General features: G+C 42.8%; 1 protein-coding gene across 1 annotated transcript in view; it reads left to right on the top strand.

Moving 5' to 3' along the window:
* The window catches only part of MTUS2 (microtubule associated scaffold protein 2), a 507,586-nt gene that overhangs the window by 214,651 nt on the left and 269,131 nt on the right, over positions 1-23,804 (top strand). The gene's annotated exons all lie outside the window — the stretch shown is intronic.

Below are 23,804 nucleotides of genomic sequence, written 5' to 3'. Positions count from 1 at the left end.
AGGCCTGGTTCCTGACACTGGCATCGTAAGCTGCATTTTAAAGTATGAACTAATAGCGTCCGAGCGGGTCATTTCAGCTGCTGTCCCTAAAGAAGACCCAAGGCTGCCGCATTTGGGCTGAGCCTTTGAGGACCAAACCCATCTCAGCCTCATCGACTTCAAAGCCATTGTTACTGGATCTGAAGCCATGACACCTCAGATGTTGGGTAGTAAGAATTTGCCAGGGAAATGTACGCGGTTTTCATGTGGAAAGCTGTTTTGAAGGGATTATAGTAGTTGAATCAAGTTGGAATAAGAGAGAGAGTGAAAGACGGGAAGGGGGAAGGGGAAGAGGAAGAGAGATTGAGAATAAGATTGATTTTGTATTATTTTTTTCAATTTCCTCTCTCCAAGCTTGTTTTTTCCCTATCCTTTCTCGGCTTTATAGAGCTCATGGGTGGAACATTTGTACCTCTGTAGTTCTAAATTTTAGTCTACCTGGTTATTCCTAAAAGTAATGCATCTCGACGTGTTTGTAAGCATTTCTGAGAGGTTCTTGGTTCACTTGATTTCCTGAAGGTGCTGTGTCTCAGACCTACTTTCATATGGGAATCATGTTAGAAACCCCACTGGAACTAGGGATTGCATCACGGCACAGTGCCAGTCTCAAATTCGCAAATGCGTAACTCCTAATTTTTAGATATGTGTGTGCGTGTTAACAGTCTGAAGGTTTTGAAATAGAGGAGTGACGATTTGTCATCATTTTTAGGAGTGAAATTCTCAGTGGCATGTTTCTGTTTTAGATGGAGCATGAATGATAAAAAATCTCATATGGTATGTATCTTTCCAAGGAAGGAGTTAAGATTTTGATTTCTTAAAAAAAAATTAACCTCAAGGTGACCTGAGGCATGTCCCCATGGCAGCCACTTTTTCAAAAGGAGAGCTGACAGGTGTGGACGGAATAATTCCAGGTGTGCTTAGGGCATTTCTTCTCACCTGTGCTTCAAAGCATACTAGCTAGGGACTCCCTGAGCAGCCGAGATAAGAGCTGTTATGTGCCAGAGAAAGTAACTCCTGGTTTAAAGATTTCATAGGAAAAGAAATATTTACTCTATTCAGAACTGTTTTCTGTTTCTAAAATGCAATATGTTAGAATTGATCTGTAATTATTTGCCACCTAACTATATATAAAATTTGTCCTTCACCAGTAAATCACAGAAAAACTTCGCCCGTATTTGAATTGATGTCTTAGTGCCATTAACCGTTATGCTTATGCTTGTTATCAGATTTAAGGTCAAGAAAACTCCTGTTCCTGTTCTTTAGCAAAGAAATGATGCTTTGATGACAAGGATTAAGTAAAATACGAAGCTCTTGCAAGAGCTGAAAGTTCTTAGACAAATCCTAGGAGCAAATGTTGCCAGTTTAGCTCATGGAAACAGCTAACATGATGTCAGAGTTGGTTCCTTTTTTGTTCCTTGTCTTGTCTTTCTTTAGACACTACTTAGGGTTCATTTTAGGAATATTACTATAAAAAGGGATTGCACCACAGCAAGTCGATGCCTCAAAATCTGAAACATGATTACAATGAGGAACTACTTGCAAATGTGCGACTCATGATTTTAGATACTCACGTGCCTATAAACAGTCTGACAGCGTCCACGTGACTGTGAATGCTGTGTGGGGGACACTTTTAAGTGATTCATTGTGAACCTACTAGTGTTTTGTGGGCCACCTTGGCTTAGCTGCGACTTTTCTGTGCTGTTTTCCTGGGTCCAGATGGGCAAGTGATGCTGTAGAGTGGGGCCTGGGAGCCCCCTGAGTGCGGGTCTCAGCTGTTCCATTTGGAGTCTACCCTCCACCCCGGGCTCAGGCTCTGCACCATTCATTCAACCCCGCTGGGCAAGGGCTTCCCAAGGCGAGTGCCCTGCTGTGTTTTCTGACCTTTTCCACGAGGCTTTGGCAGATGGGGCCGACACAGGGAAAGGAATCGTCTGCAGGTCCTTAGAACCTGAGGATATTTTAGCATCCTGTCCACCCCTGCATTTTATAGCTGAGCGAACTGAGATCAGAATGACCTGCTCCCATCCTGGGAGCAGGAGGGAGTATTCCTCTTCCTCTGTTTAGTTCTCAAAGCTGCCATGTATGGTAAAGACACACCCATGATGTGAAGTCATTTCTTTCTATTAGTGAAGCAAATCTTAGAGTTGAGTTGCCTTGAGAGGCCCCTCAGGCCCAACCCACCTGTCCCTGCCCCACCCCTTCCCAGGTGTGTACTCGCTTCAGGTGATGGGGAACCTTCCGTCATGTGAAGAAGCCAGCTGTTTGGTGAGCAGCTCGCATGGTGAGGCCGTGCTCCTTGTGGGTTCAGGCTGCCTCCCTGTAATTTCTTGCTAGCAGCTCAGTTTCTCTGGATTAACACGCAACCTTTATCCTCACTGTGCTGCAGATCACCCTCCCTTCACTCCTGTACAGGTTCATCACGTAGAGGTTATGAGGTTGGCCCATTTCGAACCTCAAAATTTCAAATGACATTAGGTTGTGACGCACAGCTTTTTTAAGATTGAAAGTGAACAGGAAAAAAGTAATTCTCTACCTTAAAACTTAAATTTAAGCTTAAAATCACAGTGTTTGAGCAGATCTGACCTAATACGCAGCTCATCATTTTAAAAATTCTCCAATATGCTTCAGGCAATAGAAATTTGGAGAAAAACAATTACAGCGTAATTTAGTGTTGGTGACAAACTATAGCCCAAAGTATACCTAGTTGTCAAATTTACCAGCAGTTACGCTTATAGACTTGATTTTTCTGGTGGGTAAGGAGGTATAATTTAAAGTTAAAACCTTCGGGGGTGTGTGTGTGTGGGAAGGGAAATAGGAAGACTTAGGGTTTCATGAATTAATCATTAGTGAAAATAGATCATATCACACAAGGATAGAATAATTTATGTGGGGGATCATCTCTCATTGTGGACTCTGAATAACCTATTGGTGCTCAAGAAACAGAAACTATCTATCAGAAAATAACATGAAGAAGGTGGCCTTTGCAGCTGTCCTTTCCAGTTTCTCCTCCTCTTTTTCTCTCTTCAATATTCTCATGTTTTCTTTGTGCGGTGAACTGAGACCAGAAATCATGAGACAAAGAATTTGAAAGGAGAAATAAAAAAGAAATCTGAAGGATTTTCTGTTGTTTCTTGTTCTGGTGCAGGAAAGTAGTAGAATGTTTAGAGATATAGGGATAGAGCTGGATGTGGACAGAGAGACTGACATCGGTATAAATAATCATGATGCATGGATATATGTGCCGACAGCCTTCTAAATGAGTTGGGGTGGAGGCTTCATTTCTGATTAGGGTGGTCAGGGAGTTTCTCAGAGGGGGTTGTGAGCTGGGCAGTATTTGGGGAGGTAGAGGTGGGCTCTACCTAGGAGATCCTTTGGGAGGAGCTGTTTGTACATCCAGAAAACCTCCGGAAGCCAAGGGGTTGCCATTTCTGATGCAGCCTGCTGGTTCATCATGGTGGGGTCTGTCTCCTTGGTGCTGAAGTCCAGTGTTTGAGCTCCCCAGGGTCTGTCCTCAGAATGCATCTATCCCAATGCTGCCATCTTCCCCTTGGTCCTCTTTTCCACAGTTTCAGCTCTTAGCACTTCGGACGCGGTACCAAATCCATATCTCCAGCCCCAACTTCTCTCCAGAACTTCTCATCTACATTTCAAATGACCTGTCAGATATCTCCAGCTGGGTGACTCAAGTCACCTCAAACTAAACGTTTCCGTCAAAATGAATCTTCCGTTATCTTTTCCAAAGTGACGCTGCCTCTCAAAGTTGCTCTATGATGTAATGACATCTATGATCTCCTGTCTACAGAGGCTGGAAATTTTAAAATCAGCCGTTACCGCTCACCATTTTTTTTTCTTTTGTGCCTTCCTTTGTATTCAGTGGTCAAATCTGATCAGTTCTTTCTTACATTTACTCTATCCTCTTTCTATTCTCCTCCTCATCTTTGTTTAAATCTATGTCACCTGAACTATTCCCAGTACATCCTCACTCTCTAATCCACAGGCTCATGGTCCTATAGACAATTTTCTTTTGAGCCTGTTGTGAATGCTCCATGTGTCCCTGTACTCACGTCCACTGCTTTCCAGAAGTTACAGGTCCTCCGGGACTTGCTTAGCCCCCTTCTCACCTTACCCTCACCCAGTCCCCTGACATACACCCTCAACCAGACAACGAGAGCTGTTCACATTTTTCTCTGAGGGCTTTGTGCTTTCCTGCCTTTGGGTCTTGGTTTAAACTATTCATTTCTAGAATGCTCTCCCCTCCCACAGATCTCTCTGTGGATTCAGTCATTTTCAGTGTGATTCAAATACCATTTCCTCTAAGAAGGCTTGCTTCATCTGTGAACCTGAAGTGGTCCTTCCTCCTAGGAACTCCCACTGCCCCTTGCTTGTATCACTTTTGTGGCTTATCACATACCATCTTGGTATAGTTATTTGTTTTTATGTCCTGTCTCCCCTGTGGATTGTCAGCTCTTTGAGGATACAGGGTATGTCTCTTAATAATTTTAGTATACCTCACACTACCTAGCATGGGCTTTCCACTAGTAGAATTTCAAGAGAAAGACTTTTTTTTTTTTTTGCGGTACACGGGCCTCTTACTCTTGTGGCCTCTCCCGTTGCGGAGCACAGGCTCTGGATGCACAGGCTCAGCGGCCATGGCTCACGGGCCCAGCCGCTCCGCGGCATGTGGGATCTTCCCAGACCAGGGCACGAACCCGCATCCCCTGCATCGGCAGGTGGACTCTCAACCACTGCGCCACCAGGGAAGCCCAAGAGAGACTTTTGAGAGAGGAACTTGGGCAACTTTCAGAAGTATTTTGTACCAGAAACACATTTTCAGTCTGTTAGGACTTTCACAGGTCTTGATAGTTGAAGTTCCATCACTGTGGTTCTCACACTTTTCTAAACTTTCTCAATTATCTCTAAAATGTTGCTTCCATTGACTGTGGTGTACCCATAGATAATTTTTACAACTCAAAGCATGGAAAAGATAATAGGTTATTTGTAGTATAATTATATTCAGAGCTAAATCGTTATGTGGACTGACCTACTAGTCTCACAGATGTCTAAGATCTTATATATCTCCTTGCATGTAATTAGCCATTTTAAAAGAATTGGGCTAAAACCCAACTGTTGAGGCTTTTCGTGAGAGAATTTCAAAGTTTCCAATTAATTTCCAATTAGACATCTCAATTTAGAGAGACTGGATATTCTCATTAAATTCTAGAGCTTTAGTTCTTATTTTCATACTTAATAAATAGGTAGGTGGTCTTTTAATTATTGAATAAAATTTGGGTTCTGGAGATAATGATCTGAAGTGGAAATCACTAACCATTTTGGAAGTTAGTCAATGCAAGTAAAGGTTAATATGAAAGCTTTTTGCATGTTCATTTCAGCGTTTATGCCTATGAACACTATAGAATTCTTCTACATACATGACATGTTTGATTTTCTGTAACTGACATGCATTCTAAATAAGATAAGAGGGCTTCCCTGGTGGTGCAGTGGTTAGGAATCCACCTGCCAATGCAGGAGACACGGGTTCCGGCCCTGGTCCAGGAGGATCCCACATGCCGGGGAGCAGCTAAGCCCGTGCGCCACAACTACTGAAGCCCGCGTGCCTAGAGCCTGTGCTCAGCAACAAGAGAAGCCACAGCAATGAGAAGCCCACGCACCGCAGCGAAGAGTAGCCCCCGCGTGCAGCAACGAAGACCTAACGCAGCCAAAAATAAATAAATAAAAATAAATAAATGAGAGTCGACAAGAAGCATTATTAATAACTCCTACCGAAACAGCCATCAACCTGTCTCGTTCCATTGGCGAAGAGGGAGTCATTTTTTATTCATGGAAAAAGGAGCTGAACGGGACCTGTGAGGTTAATTTTCAGAGAAGCTATTGCCTATTTGAGATTGAGCCTTATTGATGTCCTTGTACATTCCTTTTCAAAACACTCGGACACCGATCACGTCTACCCAGAGATGAGATTAGAGCGTAAATGTGTTTTGTTTTGTTTCAAAGAAAACTGACCATTAAATGGTTGAAAGTAAGATAAACTGAAATTGGGATGATAATAGTTTTATATGTAGTAAACGTAATGTCTAATTGAACTGCCTCATTTGGGGGGCTTGTGTTGTTTTGTGAAGATCGGGTTGTCTACTTGCCCTTCCCCGGTCCTGCAGTCTTGCAGCATCTGTTACGGGGTGAGCATGGAACTCAGTGCTGGGGCCAGGACACCCTGTGTAGTTAGTGTCTGGTGGGGAGGTGGGGTATCCAAGTGCATCCTGCAGGGAGCTGTGAGAGGGCTGTGGCTGGAGACAGCATGGCGTTGGGGAGGGGTTGGGGAGAAGGAACCCGAAGGACGGAGCACCTGCCCGTCCTGACCCCACGCCCCTCAAGTCCCCTTGGGCTGTCTCAGCCCTACTGCGTTATATCTTCAGATCTAATTATTCCACTCTGCTTCTAGGTAATGACAGATGTTCTGGATTTGCTGTAAAATAATCCAGCAAAGAAAAGAACAAAACAAAACTGGAGGGGGGGCAGTATAGATAAGGAAAGTTAGACAAAAGTTTGATAATCCTTGAAGCTGGATGATGGAACTCTGAGGGTTCATTGCACTATTTACTTCCTGGTTTTGGGTTTTTTTTTTTTTTTTTTTGTATGTTTGAAAATTTCCATTTTTATTTAACCTTCTGTGGAAGAAGGTTAAAATCCCATCTTCTCTCTGTATTGGTTTTCCTTTCTTAAGAGTCAGTATATTCTTGTCCTGCCCCTAGGTTCTCCAGAACCTTTTTTTTTTTTTTTTACATTCCAAGCATAGCACAGGGAGATCAGCACCGAACCTAGAGGGGTGGGATAGGGAGGGTGGGAGAGAGATGCAAGAGGGAGGAGATATGGGGATATATATATATATATATATATATATATATATATATATATATATATGTATAGCTGATTGACTTTGTTGTAAAGCAGAAACTAACACGCTATTGTAAAGCAATTACATGCCAATAAAGATGTTAAAAAATATAAATAAATAAAATAAAGTGACATCCTTAAAAAAAAAAAAGAGTCAGTATAGCATAGTGGTGAAGAATGTGGTCTCTGGAAGTGCACTGCTGGGTTTGCATTCTGCCTCTGCCGCTAGCTAGTTCTGCCACTTTGGGCAAGTCACTTACTCTCTCTGTGCCTCTACTTTCTCATTGTAAAATAATAATAATATTAATACTAATAAATAATGTCAAAAGCCACTGTAGGATTGATGAGAACATTAAATAGAATTAATGTATGCAAACACGGCCTTGCACAGTAATAATAATAATGTTCCAGTGGCTGTTTCCATCCATTTCCCACATGCAGAAAGTTCTCTGTTGGGAGGGATTTAAAAGCTCAGATGGGAAAATTCCGTGGTGGATTAACCATGTCTGGTGTGGGTTGAAGAAACTGGTATTGATAACATCTAGGTCAGGGAGTCGATGTTCACTCCATTTCACAGTTGTTATCGTCAACTCTCTCATGTACGGTGAATGCCTTTCTGAGCGTTAAACTAAAACATGCATCATTCATGAAACCGTAAGGTGGCAGTTCTAGAAGTTTATCTCTTGATTTTCATGGACGTCTCTTACTTTTGGGCTATAAGCTTGTGGTTGTTTGGCTATTTATAAAACATAGGCAGGGAAAGTCATGTTTTTCTCTCTTTATCTAAAAGGGCTCTGCCATGCCCTTAGCATGTTATCATTTAAGGGAATACATTCAGTTGGGCTCCCTTTAAATGAAATGTATTTATGCAAGGTGACTAATACATAGCACATTAATCTAAGCTGATGGCTTTTAAAACCTCTGCTCAAAATAGAAACTGAGAGTTGGATCTGATTTTTATTTCTGTGCCTCTAATGTCTGCAGGAAAAAAATGGGAACATTTGATTTTGCAGTGTGAAAAGGGCTTCACACAGCTTCTCATTTTGCTAGAGTCTAATTTCCATTGTACTAGGGTTTTACTCTGTTGGATATCTCAACCCGATTTGGGTGGGTGGGGAAAAGAGAATAGTGAGAACAAAACCCAAAATAAGCTCCTGATTTTCTCTGGAAATGAGGAAGTCAAACACATGCCACTGGTGGATTTAAATACCTATTTCCCTGGTATCTGTAATTAGGTAAAGTATTCTTTGTAAGGAAAAAAACAGAATCATTTTCACTGAATCTCACTGTTAATTTTCCCAGTGATTCCCACACATTCAATTCCTTCTTTTTTCCCTTTCTTTGCTTCCTTCATACACTCACATCAGAATGAGTTCTTCTGGGTGTTATTCGGTGTTGCCTGTAAGTGAAAATATTTTCTTTATTGCTTAAGTAACACCTAGTTTATCCATTTTGAATCAGATATGTGAGCAAAACTGTTAGAAATCACATAGCCCTTCAAAAGGTTAATAGTGCCGTATTCTTGCATGTTTTAGCACATTCAAGGTATTTTATGAAGAAAGGATACTTTGAACTATGAACTGAGATAAGAAATATGCCACACTTGCATGCATAATATGTAATAAAATCAGCATTTATGGTAATAGAATAATCTTTGGGAAAGTCAGTTAACCTCAGTGGACTCAGATTTTTATTATAAAAGTTGGAAGGTATCGAATTAAATGAATTGACCACTTTTGGCTCTCAGAGCTGGGACCTTGTGGCTGAATTCTATAAATGTGTGGAATCATTTATGGTTCTTCAGTGGTGAATAATCAGAATCGTATTTGAGAAACATTAATATGGTAAAATGTAAGTTAATTAGTTTGGAGAAGAGAGACAGAGAGTGAGAGGTCTCAGTTCTGCCAAAATTAGGGATTCTTCCCGTCTTGGCCTGACCTTATTTTGTTATTCTTCTCCTGTCATATGAGATGGACCTTTCAGGACACTAACAGACAGAGAACAGCTCAAAAGTTTTACTGCCCTGATTTTTTCCTATAAAATATAGAAAGTCACACCTTAGAAGTCACCTTGCTCTGGCCCTTTGCCTAATGCTGAGCATCTTGGATTATTGGTCCAGCATCAGAACAGAGACAGGGAGGTGCATGACTTCCAGACTCATACTGACTTCTCCTGGGAACTTGACCAACAGTACGTGCTTTCTTGTATTGCTGTAATATGCACAGTCTATCATCTGGGAAGGTTCATAGAGATCCTTGCAGGGTCTTCCTTAAGGCAGCAGAGATCAGTAATTCCTTTTGCTTTTGATGAGAAAGAAAATCAATTAATGGTGATGTCAGAGGGTTCTTTGGCTCCCGTAACAGGCAGCAACTGGGAGGCGAGGGTTGGTGGGAGCCTGAAGTAGGTGTCAGCAGTGGGCACGGAAAGAAAGGACCAGATGGAAAAGTGTCAGAACCGAGAGGGCAAGAGCGCCTGAGAGGGTGGGGTGACAGGAAGGGTGAGGGGGCCACTCACAGAACTGGGGGAGCACACTCAGGCGTAGGTAAACGTGAGCCCACCTCCCGCAAGCCCACCTCCACATCTGGCTGGCTGACCCCAGTGTCGCTACATTGGGGGCTGCATGGGATTCAGTTCAGAGATCTGCTTGTCAAGCAGGTCAGGACTTCGTGAAGACGATAGGGGTATGTGAGAATAATTAAACCCATGTGATAGAATTAGATGCACTAACTATGTATTATTTTTGCCCTAAATATATGCAGTCAGTTTAGATTGTAAGTGGTGGTAGGTTCTGATCTAAAGGTCTAGTTCTTCCTCCCTAAGGAACTGGTGAGAACCTTCTCCCAGTACAGCTAAGATGCTGCCATGTCACTTTTGTATAACAGGCCTTAGTCTATGGTTCCATTTATGTGCTAATTTCAAGTTGACCCCAAGGGAGGAGTTTTGTCACAGTCTTGGTAAGGAGGGTTACTTCTTCCCATAAGTTCCTGAAAATTCCCTCAGTCCATTTTCTTTTCCACACGAGAGCACTTCTTCACTGTGCCCGTGATGTTTTCCCTAATTTGAGTGCTTTGTTCTTTTTTTTAAATTCTTATCAGAGTATAGTTGATTTACGATGTTGTATTAGTTTCAGGTGCACAGCAAAGTGAATCAGCTATGCATATACATATGTATAGATTCTCTTCCCATATAGATCATTACAGAGTATTGAGTAGAGTTCCCTGTGCTATGTAGTAGGTCCTTATTAGTTATCTATTTTATATATAGTAGTGTGTATGCGTCAATCCCAGTCTCCCAATTTATCCCTCCCCCCTTCCACCCTGGTAACCATGTTAGTTTTCTACATCTGTGTGGAGTGCTTTGTCCTTTTTCTGTGTATTGGGGTTCCTGAGGGCAAAGAATGAGATACTTCACAACCCTTTTTCTTAGGTAACTTCTTAACATGGGTTGTGGATTTCTCCAGCAGAAACGTGGATGCTGTACCCACAGATTTTGCATCTCCCTGCCTGCTGCCCTGGGAGGGACTTGGGTTGAACACACACAGCCCTGGCCTGAGCAGGCAAGGGCCAGCATTGTTGCCACTGGTGTGGCAGCGGAGGGCCACCTGCAGCTCTCAGAGCCGCAGGAGGGTTGCCCTGCTCTCTTCCACCTCTGCTGGTCCCTCTGCCACACCCTCTCGTCAGCCTTTAGGGTTGGCTCCTAAATTATGATAGCAGCAACGCAGGGATCCTCACTCCATTCCTGTACGTGTGACGTGTGTGTGTGTGTGTGTGTGTGTGTGTGTGTGTGTGTGTTTTGGACGTATGTGTGTATGCATACGACCTTACTACAACTTTGCCAAAAGTCACAATGAAGTGTCCCCACCTCCACCTCTTGCCCTTGCCACAAATAAATGTGATGGAAAATGGCCACCCCAGAATCTCCTACCATGGCCCCTGTCACAGAAATCCAAGGCTCGAATCTTTTCCCTAGCCCTCTTTATTAGAAACTGTGTGTGGCAGGGAGATGACAAGCAGACAGCCTCAGCTGTTAACTGCCAACACCCATTTACTCTGACCCCTTTGAATAGAAAATGAAAAACGCCAACACATCTCGGGTGCCGTTAGCCCCGAGGTTTGCCTCTAAAGTCAGTGCCTACACAGGAGACTTCTGTTGCCACCAGTGAGGTTTTTTTGTTTGTTTGTTTGTTTTGTTTGTTTGTTTTTGTTTTTGTTTTTGCTGTATGCAGGCCTCTCACTGTTGCAGCCTCCCCCTCTGCAGAGCACAGGCTCCGGACGCGCAGGCTCAGCGGCCATGGCTCACGGGCCCAGCCGCTCCGCGGCACGTGGGATCCTCCCGGACTGGGTCACGAACCTGTGTCCCCTGCATCAGCAGGCGGACTCTCAACCACTGCGCCACCAGGGAAGCCCCACCAGTGAGGCTTGCTAATGAAAGCAAATGAGCCTGGATGGACCTGTCACAGTGGTTTCACTGAACAGATATGCTAATTAAGCCGGAGGTCAAGGAGCAGGTGTTGTTTCAAGCAGGTGTTATTAGTTTGTGTCCAACAGTGGCTCTGAAAGAACACAAGAAACAGTCCAGTTCTTCCTAGTTTTTATTTCAGTTGAGGAATATATGTGCTCACTGGCTGGTGACTGACTACCTGTCCAGGAAGTGTCAGTTCCCTCCGGCTGGTCCTTTCTATGCCTTGGGCATCTTCGTGCTTGCACCAGCTTCCTTCTTCCTGTATCCTTCCTTAGCTGTCTGTTGCTGCCAGAAGCCTTGCTTTACCATCACAGAAGCCTACAATGTCCACACTGGCACCTCAGGTATCATCCAAGTGATCGTGACCGTTCTACAAAAAAGGAGAGGATGTAAGGAAAGTCGAGGTGACTTATCACCACCCCAGGTTGAGTTAGTGATGAACCCGGGGCTGGAGCATCAGTCCGACGCCTCATCCCATGATGCCCGCCAGGGTGAGAGGCACTGAGTGCCTCTCCAAGAGGGTTTATTGGAGAAATGGATGCTTGTTCCACGTGTAGCTCGATTCCATCACTGAGCTCCTACGATGCAAATTGGCAGCAACTGGAATCTAGCAGTTTCCCGTGACGTTCCCTCTGCTGAGGATCTGCAGGAAACCTAGTCCAGCTGCCCGCAGTACACGGGAGCCTGTTAGCCGTGGGTCGGTACTGGTTACGGTTCTGTGTGAGCGATCCCCAGAGACAGGGAGGGTGGAGGTGCGAGTGTTGTGTGCTGAGCACAGAGACTGGCAGGACCCTGTGCTCATTCCCAGACTCCAAGAGAGGCGGTGGGGGCAGTGAAGGGTAGCTGGGAGTTCAGAGGACGCGGATCTAGATGCTGCCCTGGGCTGTCACCTTGGACAAGTCACACATATCTGTGGGCCTCCGGTGTCCTCCCTTTCAAGTGAGGGGTGGGACCATGGTTTCTGACACGCCTTCTATGGATCCTGTGTCTTTGGTCCCAAGACTCGTGAGCAGAAGTTTCTCAGGGGTCCAGGGCCCCGGGGCACAAGTTTGTTCCTTCTTACATTTTCATTCGGAAACTGTAAGGAAAGACCCCTTCCGTTTCCCATGTATTTTTCCTTTGTTACGATTGAAGGACATACAAGTTATGCGGTCTCTATATATTGCTAAGAGAGTTGATCTTACAGGTTCTCATCAGAAGAAAAAAAATCTCTAGGAGTTTGGGATTAACACACTATTACACACACTATTCTATATATACATACTATTCTATATATAAAATAGATAAACAACAGGGACCTACTGAATAGCACAGGGAGTATACTCAATATCTTATGATAACCTATAATGGAAAAGAATCTGAAAAAGAGTGTGTGTGTGTGTGTGTGTGTGTGTGTGTGTGCGCACACGCATATATATATATATTCAGTTACTATGTATATATATATATATATACATAGTAACTGAATCACTTTGCTGTACACCAGAAACTAACACAACATTGTAAACCAACTACACTTCAATAAAAAAATTAAAGTAAAAAAACAAAACTCTATGAGACTTTTGATGGATCTGAACTACATTTATTGTGATGATCATTTCACAGTGTATACATATATCAAATTATTATGCTGTACACCGAAAACTTGTACAATGTTATATGTCAGTTATATCTCAATGAAAAAACAAAGATAAATGCCTAGATTTCTTTCTACATTAACGTTAATAATTAGAATTATTGGCGACTTTTAAATATGTTTGCTCACTTATATTTTCTAAGCATGGGGAGCGAAGTGAGAAGAAAAGAAAAAGAGAGAAGAAAAAAGAAGATGGAAATATATCACATTTTTAAGAGAAGAATAAAAAGAAAGGGAAAAAATGGCTAATGGTCCCATTGTTATCAGAGACCAGAGAAGGAGTTTAAATTTCAGTAGGAAGTGACTGGGGAGTCCATCACCTAAGGATGGCCTGGTGCCCCTGGGGTCTGGTGTGCATTACAATCCCCTCCACGACTGAATTCAGTTACTTCTGGCAACGAGATCAATGTGGGGCAGCAGTAATCTCTACAACATTCTGACGAAAATTAAAAGATGAAAGGAGGCTGTATAAAATAATTAATATAGCAAGAAAAAGCAGAACCTGCTTGTCTTTGGAAAAGACTGATAACAGCCTCTTTTGTAAGTTATGTCAGGTTATGGGACAGACAATACGTGGAACAAAACGCCGGATCACTTCCCTAACCATGTGAGAACGTTTGAAATTTCCCATCTTTCTCTCTTTCTCGAGGGAGTGTTCTTTCAGTGATGATAAAATTCCCCGTAATTCCTTATTACTTCTCAGGAGGTAACCATATAGATGTTCTATGAGACAGCTATAAGGAATAACTCTCACTCATCCCTAAGAAAACGGTGTCAGTATAAGTTGGACAGATGTTGTCAGGCGTGTATCTCCGATCATGCTCATATTCAAAAAACTCCAGAAATACCTTAAAAATTTTTATTGAAATATTGTTGATTTACAATGTTGTGTTAGTTTCAGGTGTACAGCAAAGTGATTCAGTTATACATATATATAGATAGATAGATAGGTATTCTTTTTTTTACATTCTCTTCCATTATGGGTTATTACAGGATACTGAGTAACGTGCCCTGTGCTATACAGCAGGTCCTTGTTGGTGATCTATATTATATATAGTAGTGAAAAAACTCCAGAGATAATTCATTAAGAGCCCATTGCTTTTGTCCTGTGCTGGGCGCTGGAGGAGCAAGGGAGAAATATGTGCTAAAGATGAGGGTCTGGGCATTAAGGAGCTTATACTTCTGTTATTCTTTTTTTTTTGAAAAAAGACTTTTTTTGAAAAAAGACTTCTCTCTAGAAAACTGATTTTATATAAGGAATTATATATATATTGATTTTGGACAGGCAATATCATATAGATAAATATGGGGAATTTTTTAAAGAACTACGGTAATAAAGTGAAGCTCTGTACAAGGTGTATTTAGGCTAAGGCAGGGGTGTGGAAAGAGCCCAGAAATTCATGGAGAAGGTCATAGTTCAAGGCCCCAGTCACCCTTTCACTTCTCCAAACCTCGTTCCCCACTGTATTGTGAGAATGAGAGCATGTAATTGAGGCTTGCAATAGGCTGAAGGCTATAAAATGTAGCATGAATAGGACTACTTATGTAACGCAGTGCGGAGCAGAAATTTGTGCTCTACTGTTGCCCCTGGGTTGAGCCCCTGCCCCTGAGTTTGGGACAGTCATCCTAGGTGAGCAGATGAGGCTCATTGGAGGGAGAGGGACGGGCTGAGATGCAGTAGGTCTTGAAGGACAGAAGGCTTTCTGTTGGTGGAAGTGAGTGGGGGCACATTTCCCCAGAAGGAGTGATGAGTAAGGGGACTGTTAGATCAGCCCTCACCCCTGTGGGTCCTGTCACTGCCTGGGCTACCTTTCCTTCTCTACCAGCCACACTCACTTTTTGCTGATGACTAAAAAGGAGAATATGTTTTCCTGCTATTTCATGCAAGGCATAGCTTTTCCCCACCCATATTCACAGCTCCTTTGGGAGGATCTAGGTTACTTTTCTTTCCCTCCTCAGTGGCATCTGTTAATAGAGACAAAAAGACGTGTTTTTGCAATGTTGTCTAGAGTGGCTTCTCGTACTTGCACTCGTGTTAATCTCTGTCTAGCTGAGGAAGGGACATGGGTAGATGGGTAAAGAATCAGGCTGAAAACAAGAGCTATTGAATTACTTGTAGAGGCTCTTACAGGAGTTGAACTTTACATCTGCCCAATGATCAGAAACAGAGAAAAGAAACTAAACAATGTGACTTTAAACAAATTCCTGTCTCCACTCATATCACTGTTTCTTTCCTTCAGTCCCTTTAAGCTCTGTCAGAGGGACATACCATATAGCAAAGGAATAAAAAAAATGTAGCTTTTGTGACCAGTACCTGATTGTCCTCCAGCTAGACCATCAGCTTTTCCATTGCTGGGTCTGCAGTGTTCCCAGTGCCTAGTTCTGTGCCTGCTCTATTTTAGGTGCTAAGTAAAGGTTTAAAAATTGGAAATAACTTTAAAACTGGTAAAGATAAAATTTACTATAATTTCTAACATACGTATTTCCTTTTCTTTATCCTTGATCTTTGGATGGCTCATTTTTTTAAAGCCTATCATTTTATATTCTCTCATCAGTTCTTGGAACATTTTATTCAAGCTTACAATCACTATTCATTGATTTAACTTCTCTAATAAGTATCTCTTTAGCTTCCTTTCACCATACTTAGATTTAATGATTATGTTTCTTATTAACAACATTTACTGATGGATACTATTAAAAGTAATATAAAATAAGTGTTGGTGGGGATGTGTAGAAACTGGAATCCCTGTACATTGCTATTAGGAATGTAAAATGGTGCAGTCATTATGAAAAACGGTATGGCTGTTCCACAAAAAAAATTAAAAACAGAATTACCATATGATTCAGCAGTCCATTTCTGGGTATATACCCCCCAGAATTGAAAGCATGGTCTTGAAGAGATATTTGTATACTCATGTTCATAGCACCATTCATCATTCACAATAGTCAAAAGGTGGAAGCAACCCAAATGTCCATTGACGGATGAATGGATAAGCAAAGTGTGGTATATACATATAATGGAATATTAGTCAGCCTTAAAAAGGAATTCTGGCGTATGCTACAACATGGGAAAACCTTGAGGACACTATACCAAATGAAATACGCCAGACAAGACAGGACAAATATTGTATGACTCCATATATATGACTACCTAGAATACTCAAAAATCAGAGTCAGAATAGAATGTTGTTTGCCAGGGACTGGGGGAGGGGGAGTGGAGGGTTAGTGTTTAATGGGTGTAGAGTTTCATTTTTGCAAGACGAGAAAAGTTCTGGAGACGAATGGTGGTGATGGTTGCACCAGCTGAACGTACTGATGCCGCAGAACTGTAGACCTGAAGCATATTAAGATGGTGGGTTTTATGTTATATATATTTGACCACAATTTAAAAATAAATTTAAAAGAATCTGGTGAGAGCCAGTGATACAGTAGCCACGAAGGAAATAGAAAACTGGATCAAGTGGGCCAGGATGTCATTTTGATGACTTCAGGAAAGCTTGTAGGTCCAGTGGGGCATCTGGTGTTACATCCAATTGTGGGAGTGTCTTACATGTAAATATCCTGTATCATCCTGAGGTCTGGGTGTGGTAGGCACCACATTCAGTTTCTTGAGCAGCTTCATCGGTTTAAAAATGAGTAGCTGCTCCAGTAGTTTGCAGTTCAACCCGAGAGACACTTGGGGTTGCCAAGCAACATATGACTGCCATCAACAGGAGCACATCTAACAGTAATTTTATAATCGCTTAAAATGATAGCAGAAATGTTCAATCTAAATGTTTTCATTTCTACCTACTCCAACGAAAAATATAAACAACCTGGATTGTCACACGCCATGCCGTTTCCACAAGGACAGCGTTTCATGCGTCAGCTCCCGCGTCTTGCCTTTTTTGTCAAAGTGTCTTCCAGGAGACCAGGGGACACCAGTGGGTATCTGGTGCCGGATTCACACGGTGAGGGCTGAGCTTTGTACATCCGAGATGTTCTGAAGTCACTCAACAAAGTAACGCCTCACAGTGGCAAAAGTTTTCTTTAATGATGATTTTTTTTCCCCAATCCAGAGGACTTCCTTTGGTTAAGCTTAGGAAAAAAAAAAAAAAAGACATTAAATTACTCATTGTACTTCCTGCATGGAGCATCACAACAGACCTAAACGAGAAAGATTTTTTGTTTGAAGCATTCTCGTTCTAATGCCCGAGATCCACAAAAATGGAGTCAGTAGGAAATGTTCAAAACTGAAGTGATTCAACTGGATTGGCCAAAGGTTACATATGGAAGAAAGGGGATTCTTTTTCCTTCTAAATCCAGAGCTTTGTGTTCTACTTGGACTGCAGCCTTCACTGTATTAGACTGACTGTATCTGGGGCAGACCAAGGAGGAATATGGTTAAGCACGTGAATTATTCTGACACTCCGTTGCTTTCTCCAAATGCCCCCAATCAGGTTGGTGGGGAGTCCTGGCACCTGGACTTGTTGTTTGCCTAAACTCTACTCTTTCCCGGGAGCTCGCGTGGCTGAGGCATCCGGTACCCAGTCATCTCAGCTCCTTGCCTCTGTGACTCCAGTGAACCTCAGTTCCACGCCGACAGCCCATCTGCTCCATCCTTCCCACCCTTTCCCCTCCTGCCCTGTTTCCTACCGTGGCGGCTCCAAACCTCCCCGGTTCTCTGGAGTTCCTGCTTATCCACCTGCCTCTCCATGCTCACCTTGAGCTCTTTCTTTCCTATTTCTGTCCAAAGCTAAAGTAACTTCTCCATGTGTGCCCTTGACCCCAGCTCATCCCACAACCTGCAGACCGCATCTCTGGTGAGAAGGCCTGGGTTGGGATCCTGCCTATGTGCCTAGGAGCAGTGGGGCCTTGGGAAGCTAGCTGGCCTTGCTATGTACCAGCTTCTCATCAGCAAACTGTGGTTAGCGGGCCCTGTGTCACAGGGTGCCTTTGAGGATGAGGAGGTGATGCATGGGAAGCACTGTGATGCCTGGCTTCAGCATCTTCACTTCTCTGCCACGGATGCTGGCTCTGGGGCCTCCACCTGGGCTCCCGGGAGCCCATTCCTGTGCCCACCAGCTTCCTGCCTGCCTGCTCCCCCCGCTGGTCCGGCTTCTCCCACAGCCCTTCTTTCCAGGCTTTCAGTCTTTATTAACGTTTCCTCCAGGAGACTTACTTGATTCCCCGTCTCCCCGCCCCACTCCAGGCCCAAGTGTGAGTGAGGGTCTCCCCGGACCTCCGCTCCATGACAGTCAGTTTTATGTGTCAGCGTGGCTGGGCTGTAGTCTCCCAAGTTCTGTCAGACACCAATCCTGGCATTGCTATAGGGGCGTTTGGTAGACGTGGTTAACATCTGTAATCAGTCCACTCTAAGTAAAGGAGATTGATTATCCCCTATAACCTGGGTGGGCCTCATCCAATCATTGCAAAGGCCTTAAGTGCAAAACTGAGGCTTCCCTGAAGAAGACAAAATTCTGCCCCAAGACTGCAACATTGGCTCCTGCCTGGGAGATTCTTCCCCACAGGCTTGCGGTATGGATTTTGGACTCACCAGCCCCCATCATTTTGTAAGGCAGTGTCTTGAAATAACTGTGTGTGTGTGTATGAAAATATATTTATTCCCACACTCACACATACATACGCGTGTTCATATTCTGCTGGCTCTGTTTCCCTGGAGAAGCCGCCTGGCTCAGCATTCCCTGCACGCACACTGCATCACACCCCGTTTGCTTTCTGACTCTCCTCTGCTCTGACAGCTATGTGCAGGCAGGACCCACGTTTCTCCATGTGCCAATCCCACAACTCGGTTTGTCCTGAATGAATGAATGAATACTGGTGAAGTCCGTCAGAACGTATCATGCCATATCCTTGAGCATAATAAAAACAATTATGTAGAGAAGAATAACTCTCCTAATTGGCAGGTGATTTCCCGTCACCCCTGTAGACGGAGTCCACAAAGAGCGCTGTCTCCCTTAACCCCTGGCTCAGCCATTAAGGGGCTTGGCTGTTGTCCTCACCTTCTACGTCACCCACTGGCCTCAGAGATAGAATCAGTCATTTATTTGGGCCATGATTGATTTATTCTTTTCACTTCTGTGACCCACTTTGGGATTTAGCTCTTTCATTTTCCTACGCATGCAGCGTTTAGATGAAAATAGTTCATAAACAGCTGTTCGGGGCTGGGTGACTTTTTACCCCCACTTCACCCTTGATTAGTATTTTTCTCTTTCTATAATCGGATTCTTTGAAAGTTCTGGCAAGAGGTTTGTTCTGAGACGCAGGCTGAGGCTGTGTTTGAAGATGCTGGTATAGATACGTGATGCGTTATTTACTCCAAAGTCCAGGTTTCTCTCTAACGTTATTGTGCAACATTTTTATTTTCAGTTTGGAAGCTGTCCTGCACTGATCACTGTTTCCACTCTTTCTTCGTGCGGTTGATCTGCCCAGCACAAACCCAATCCCTTCTTTTCTTCCGTATACTGCTGAGAGGGTCACCAGTCCTCAGAAATCATGTCTGGACGCTGCCAGCATTGATGAGGACCCTGTTTCTGAGCGGGTGCCGTGGGTCTGTGATGCAGTTAGGCTGCCTGGCTCTCTTTCCACATGACATAATGTATTCTGTCAAAGTTGGAACACGCTGAAACTACGAACTCAGGCAGTTCCCTGGTTTGCTTGGATTCAGAGACACTTGAAGGAACTAAAAATAGCTTTACAGGGAGAGAAGTGTGTTGGGCATTTCCCCTTTTGCAGGGACTTCTATGCGCTCTGTCTCCTGATTCTTGGGAAACAGTGGCTCTGGCTCCAGTCGCAGGGCAGCCACAGTGTAATCAGGCAGTGGAGGTCAGTGACCTGTGCCCTCCAAGGATCCTGTTCAGTCTTTGTGCCTCCCCAGCCCCTGAGAAAGAAGAGCTCAGCACCAAAGAGGGCGGTGGGGACTGAACCACAGGGATTTGTCAGAGCTTTGGAGGGATAGCCTCGATCCAGACTGAGAGAGCAGGAGGTGGGGTTGTAGCTACAGGGATGAGGGCAAAGAGAGGCTCAGGATGGGAAGGCGGTCTGCAGTTTGAACTTAGGTCATGGACTGGGACGTTCAGCAAGGTTGTCCTCACTAGAAGATGAGCTTTGTGCGCTAATTGCTCCATGCAGGTAGACAAGGGGTAGATACGTGGTTGCCACAAATTCTGTGAGAGAGTCGGGATATTAAGCTGAGTTTCCCCATCCTGGCAGCAGCTCAGGCTGGCTTTAGTCTTACAGAAAGAATGTGAACTTAGAGCTGGACAGTGTGGATGTGAACCCCAACCATGTCACTCAAGTTGTGAAATCACCTGTGCTTTAGTTTCCCCACGTGGTAAAATGGGATTAATAATTCCACCCTTCCTGCTGCACACTGTGGCTTTAAAGATGGCCATTGCAAGGAAAGAAAATTACAGGCCAATATTGCTGATGAACCTAGATGCAAAAATTCTCAACAAAATACTAGCAAGTGGAATTCAAGAGCATGTTAAAATGATCATACACCATTATTAAGTGGGATCCATCACTGGGATGCAAGGATGGTTCAACATGCCCATATCAATAAGTGTGATACATCACATTAACTGAATGAAGGATAAAAATCATACGTTGATTTCAATAGATGCAGAAAAAGCACTTCACAAAATTCAACATCCATTTGTGATTAAAAAAACTCATCAAATTAGGTATAGAAGTAATGTACCTAAACATAATAAAGGCCATATACAAGAAGCCCACAGCTAACATCACAATGACAAAAAGTTAAAAGCCTTTCCCCTATGATCAGGAACAAGACAAGGATGCTCAAAATTGCCATTTCTATTCAAGAGAGTACTGGAAGTCCTAACTATCGTAAAAGAAAAAGAAATAAAAAGCATCCAAATCAGAATGGAAGAAGTAAAGTTGTCTCTGTTGGCAGATGATATGATATTAAATATAGAAAACCCTAACGGCTCCACCAAAAAATGATTAGAACCAATGAATGAATTCAGTAAAATTGCAGGATGCAAAATCAACGTACAAAAATAAGTTGTGTTTCTGTACACTAACAATGAACTATCTGAAAGAGATATTAAGAAAGCAGTCCCATTTACAAAAAATAATAAAAAAGCTTTTTATTAAATTTAACCAATTTATTTAACCAATAAATTAAACCAAGGAGGTGTACACTATACACTATTCTTTCAGTGTATAAAACCTGTATGCTAAAAACTATAAGACAGTGGTGAAAGACATTGAAGAAGAAGACACAAATAAATGGAAAACTATTCCATTCTCATGGGTTGGAAGAATTAATATTGTGAAAATGTCCTTAGTACCCAAAGCAGTCTACAGATTCAGTGCAATCCCTATCAAAATTCAATGGCATTTTTGTCAGAAATAGAAAAACACTGGGGGGGCAGGGGTGGTGGTGGTGGGATGAATTGGGAGACTGGGATTGACATATATACACTAACGTGTATAAAATAGATAACTAATAAGAACCTGCTGTATAAAAAAATACATAAAATTGAAAAAAAAAGAATAAAACTAACCTAAAATTTGTTTGGAACCACAGAAGATTCTGATTAGCTAAAACAATATGGAGAAAGAACAGAACTGGAGGCATTATGCTTCTTGATTTCAAGCTATATTACAAAGATATAGTAATCAAAACAGTATGCTAATGGCATAAGAACAGACACTCATGCATATGTGGTCAATTAATTTATGACAAAGAAACCAAGAATACAAAGCGGGGAAAGAAGAGTTACTCCAGTAAATGGTGCTGGGAAAATTGGACAGCCACATGCAGAAGAATGGAACTGGACAGTATCTTACACCATACCCCCAAATGAACTCAAACTGTATTAAAGACTTAAATTCAAGAACTGAAGCTATAAAAGTTCGAGAAGAAAACACAGGGGGGGTCCTGTCTTTGGCACTGGTCTCAGCAATGATTTTTTTGGATTTGACGCCAACAGCACAGGCAACAAAAGAAAAATAAGTGAGACTGCACACATCAAACCAAAAAGCTTCTGCACAGCAAAGGAAACCATCAAGAAAATGAAAAAGCTTATGGAATGGGAGAAAATATTTGCAAACCACATATCTGATGGGAGATTAATATCCAAAATATACATGAACTCATACAACTCAATAACAAAAACCCAAATAACCCAATTAAAAATGAGCAAAGGATCTGAATAGACATTTTTTTCTAAAGACGTACAAATGACCAACAGGCACATGAAAATGTACTCAACATCACTAATCAGGGAAATGCAAATCAAGATCACGAGGTATCACCTCACACCTGTTAGGTTATCTTTTATCGAGAAGACAAGAAATAACAAAAGCGTGTGGGTAAAGGGAACCCTTGTGTACCGTCCAGCAATTCTACTTCTGGGTATACATCCAAAGGAAATGAAAACAGAATATCACAGAAATATTGCACTCTCACGTTCATTGCAGCATTATTTACAATAGGTGAGATACGGAAACAACCTATGTGTCCATCAACAGATGAAGAGTTGAAGAAAATGTGAGAAAAAATATATATATAACTGATATATATATATGTATATATAAATTCATCCATTAAAAAAGAAGGAAGTCCTGCCTTTTGTGACAGCATGGATGAACCTGGATGGCATTATACTAAGTGAGATAACCTGGACAGAGAAAGACAGATACTGCATGGTGTCACTTATTTGTGGAATCTAAGGGGGAAAAAAAGCCAAATTCATGGCAACAGAATAGAAGGGTCATTGCCCGGGGCCAGGGGGAGGGGGAAATGGGAGGATGTAGGTCAAAGGGTACAAATGTTCAGTTGTAAGAATAAGTTCTGAGGATCTAATGGTGACTATAGTTATTAATATGGTATCATATACTTGAAAGTTGCTGAAAGTAGACCTTAAGCATTCTCATCTCAAAATAAAAAAAGGAAGAAAGAAAAAGAGTTAATTGTGTGAGATGATGCATGTGTGATTATCTTGATCTTGGTAATTATTCCACAGTGTATACATATATCAGATCGTCACATTGTACACTTTAAATATAGACAATTATATTTGTCAATTAAGTTGGGGAAAAAAATTAATGTATTCAGGTAATGCTTTCACTGACTATTTGCTGCACGCCGCATACCTTGTAAAGTGCTGTACATACCAACCTGTGAAGACCCCACATCCCTTCTTTCCAAGAGCTGCCGTCGGGTGGGGAGATCAACACTGAAGCAGGTGTTTGTAAGATGCTATGAAGGAGGCGTGTACAGAGAAAGTGAGCCTCTGGGGCAAATGTATAGTTTGCTTGGGACATCAGAAAGGTGGTGGAGGAAGAGAAGACAGACCGGAAGGCACAGCAGAGTTCATGAGGGGGGACAGACAGAGAGGGAATAGCAGTGTGAATTCAGAGGCCTGATGTGCAGGAAGCCAGCAGGAATAGGTCCTCCGGGGCCCACTGCCAGGCAAGCATTTGGGCCTAAGGAAATGCATGGCCGGGAATGACTCAGATTTGTGAGTTGAATAAGAGTGCCCGAGAGGCAGTGCGAAGAGTGGGTGTGAGTGCGGAGAGGGGGAACTCAAGGAGACCAGGGAGGAGTGGTCCAGGGACAGATGATCCGGGCCTGTACCTGGACAGAGGCAGGGTGGAGAGGAAGGGCCGGGTGTGAGAGGTCTTCAGGATGACCTCCCTTTCCAAATTGCAGAGTGCCATAAAACGTAGGGACAAAACCAAATATCAATGCATGGAAATTAAATCTCACTACTCTTAATTTAAA

Source organism: Monodon monoceros, unplaced genomic scaffold (assembly GCF_005190385.1).
Source record: "Monodon monoceros isolate NGI ecotype Baffin Bay Population unplaced genomic scaffold, NGI_Narwhal_1 Super_Scaffold_8, whole genome shotgun sequence".
In the NCBI taxonomy this organism is placed as follows: domain Eukaryota; kingdom Metazoa; phylum Chordata; class Mammalia; order Artiodactyla; family Monodontidae; genus Monodon; species Monodon monoceros.
This window is presented reverse-complemented; position numbering and strand designations above follow the sequence as displayed.